The sequence below is a fragment of the Pristiophorus japonicus genome, chromosome 1, assembly GCF_044704955.1.
Source record: "Pristiophorus japonicus isolate sPriJap1 chromosome 1, sPriJap1.hap1, whole genome shotgun sequence".
NCBI lineage: Eukaryota > Metazoa > Chordata > Chondrichthyes > Pristiophoridae > Pristiophorus > Pristiophorus japonicus.
In genome coordinates, this window is record NC_091977.1 from 96,850,375 (window position 1) to 96,853,705 (window position 3,331).

General features: G+C 43.6%; 1 long non-coding RNA gene across 1 annotated transcript; it reads right to left on the reverse strand.

Annotated features, from left to right (window-relative positions):
- Positions 1-1,466: 1,466 nt before the first annotated feature.
- LOC139228580 (uncharacterized) lies at positions 1,467-2,957 on the reverse strand. The gene is made up of 2 exons (XR_011587584.1): positions 2,873-2,957; positions 1,467-2,521 (listed from the first exon to the last, which is right to left on the reverse strand). It is a non-coding gene; the product is annotated as an uncharacterized lncRNA (long non-coding RNA).
- Between the last annotated feature and the right edge of the window lie 374 nt (positions 2,958-3,331).

The window sequence follows — 3,331 nt, forward strand, 5'->3', positions numbered from 1 at the left end:
TAGACCCATTAGTTTCTCAAGTACTTTCTCTCTATAATATTAATTATTTTAAGCTCCTCACTCTCATTAGCCCTTTGGTTCTGCACTATGTATATTTTTTGTCTTCTACTGTGAAGACAGATACAACATTTTTGGTTAAAATCTCTGCCATTTCCTTGTTCCCCAATGTAATTTCTCCTGTTTCAGCATCTAAGGGACCAATGCTTGCTTTTGCCACTCTCTTCCTTTTCACATACTGGTAGAAGGTCTTACAATCTGCTTTTAGATTTCTTACTAATTTGCTCTTATATTCTATTTTCACCCTTTTTAGCAATTTTATGTTCATCCTTTCTAGTTTCTAAAACTCTCCCAATCCTCAGGCTTACTACTATTCTTCGCAACATTTTAAGCCTTTTCTTTTAATCTAAGACTATCCTTAACTTCTTTAGTTAGCCACGGATGGCTCACTTTTCCCGTGGATTTGTTATTTCGTTGAGAATTTCAGAATGTTTCTTTAAATATTTGCAACTGCTTATGTACCGTCATACATTTTAATCCAATTTACCAATCTATCTCAGCCAACTCGCCCCTCATACCTATGTAATTGACTTTGTTTAAGTTATTTGCTGGAAACCTTCTGGATTGATAGCACATAAAGTCAAAGTTCCCAGGACAAGTTTTATTCCTGGACTGAGGAGTGGTGGCAAGGTCCGGTTACCCTTCATCTGATGGGATGGAAGATTTCTCTGCCTTCAGATGTAGGTTTATCCCCCTGCTACTCCTAGCTAGGCCTATAGGGGGAGCCCAGCTGCTCACTCATCCATAATAGCCTTGGTTATGTGGTGCTGTTTAAAAGCTAGTATTATGCAAAATTAAGCTGCCTCGAGTGTTGGGAAAGAGGCCTGATTACATTCCATACATGATTGACGTTGTTATGATTGTGAACTATAAACAGCGGTGTGTTTTTATCTCTCTCTAAGACCATGAAGTATAACAAACATGAAATAATTTGTACACAAACAAGCTTCAGCACCAGCAACAGATCAGATAACACTGGCACATGCTTCACTTTACCTCATCTAGTTTTACATTAACAACTTTCAGAGAAAGCGGAAGGGGGCAGGGGTATGTAGGGGGCTGTTTTTGCTCTTTGAATTGGCTGGTTGCCTCAGCAATGTTGTTATGCTCCTTGTACAGATCATCAGAATATGTCAACACCTTACAGCAAATGTTCCATCACTCGGCGAAAACATGCTTTCGTTAATGAACGTCCTCGTGAATAATTTTAATCTTTGCTCCAGACCTAGTTGGCACTGGCTCAGTTCAAGCCAATGCCAAAGACTTGGTGCACACAGCTACTGAATCTAATTATGTAATAGTCTGCTGTCAGTAATCACACTACTGAATTACAGAGTGCAGATCTTTAAAGCCTAAAGAAAACAAATCTCCTGGCAGATTATAGACATGAAATGCAATCAAAACAAAAATTAAAAAGCAAAAAGCAGTATTTTAATACTTCACTGCCAAAAGACATGACTTTGAGAAAGAAGTGTGCACTGCGAATGAAGAGACTAACAGCCTCAGGTTGATGGCTTGAGTTGATCCAATCTCCAGCCAGTTGATTGAGTTAAATCCTGAAATGAGAAACTTGCACCCACCTGCAACTCAATGCAAGATTAAAAAGGTTCAGTGGGAGATTTTTTTAATATGTTTTAATTGGCATGGGGGAAGGGAGATTAATCCAAATCTGATGTGAACAAAGCTTGCTCAGTCTGATCCAACTTGTTCCGGTTGGGCAGTTCCAATTCAAGACTTGTTGCTAGATTTTGCAACCAGCGGAAGCGTTGAAGCTGGTGCAGAATGGACAGGTGATGGAGGTGGCTTGCCTACATCTGCCCTTGCCCATGCAGACCTGTGTAAAGATCCTGGCACACCTACCTGGGATTGTCCAAAGAAACCTGGCTTTGCAGGTACTGTTTCACCAGCGAGGTAGTGGCCTGGATATTAAATCCCCCACAGTGGGCAAGAGCGGGTTGGGTGCAGGGGTTAACAATGAAAAAAACAGGGAATGTGACCCCCAACCCACCATTTACGTGCCTGCCGCCACTTTCATAGCGATGGGTTTCTTAACTTTTGGGTATGCCGTGGAGATGCGGGACACTTCATTAACATATTTAAATCAAGCTCCCACATTGCAACAGTTATTGCACGGTTTCCCAGGGGTGGGAGCTGCCGGCTCAAGAAGCTTAGTGGTTTTTCTAGCACTCCTTGTGGGCCCAGACCCTCAAGAAGGCCTTCAGCCTCCCTCTGCCGATTGCAGCCTCTCTCTCCACCCTACCACAATCAAAGACCTTCACCCAACCAAACACCGATCATCTTCCGCTCTCCAATGATGGGCTCTCTCTCCCCTCCTCCAAGCCCTGATCTCCAGCCTTTGCACCTCCCGACTGGACCATCCCCAAAGATCCCTGGCTGCAGCCTCCTACTGTTGGTTTTCCCGTCTGTCAATTTACCAGCTTGTCAATTCGGCCAGTTGCCGGGCCTGAAACGGAAGAAAAAAAATGATAGTGAACCCAGCCGCAACGCATTTCCTGGCCATTTATGCCCTCCCCATACCCTTCTTGCCTCCCTGTAAATATCAGGGCCCATGACCGAGTTCTGCTATCTATTAGAATCTGACCTGCAGACAACAGCAATGGCCTTGCCACTGGCCCTGTAGGTGACTGCAGAACTGAACTTTTCAAACTACCTCAGCAGACACATACAATGTCAGTCAATCCTCAGCACATATGCATCAAATGCATCACTGATGCTTTGTTCACCGTGGAAAATCCTTTGATTACTTTTCCAGGGACAAGCGGCATCAAAATTAGCTAGATAATTATTCACGTACGTTCCAAATGGGCAGTGTTGTGTATGCATAAATAACTGACAAACGGAGCCAGGAGAAATGTAACTTAACTTAACTGTGCTTTTTAACAACCCAAAATGGAGTCTCAAACCGGCATGAACCAGCATGAGTACAGCAATTGTGAATAGCTCCTGCAGGGTCCTAATGCCCATCCTGTAAGCTGTAACAAATAAATAAAGTATGAACACAACATATTTCCCTCCCTTTTTCAAACCACAGTCTATGTACAGTCAAAGTCCTTCAGATAACCAGGTCGTGTTCTGATACGCTGAGACCGGCATGGAGCTTGCAGTGTTTGATCGAGGTTTTCAGTTGGGAAATAGAACGTTGCCTCTGGCCCATCCTGCTGGTCTGTTGGCCTGTGAGTTGGGATCAGTCTACGAGTGTTCCATCGAGTTCCATCATTGAGCTCGTAGGTGTGAGGGCTGAACTTTCGCCCGA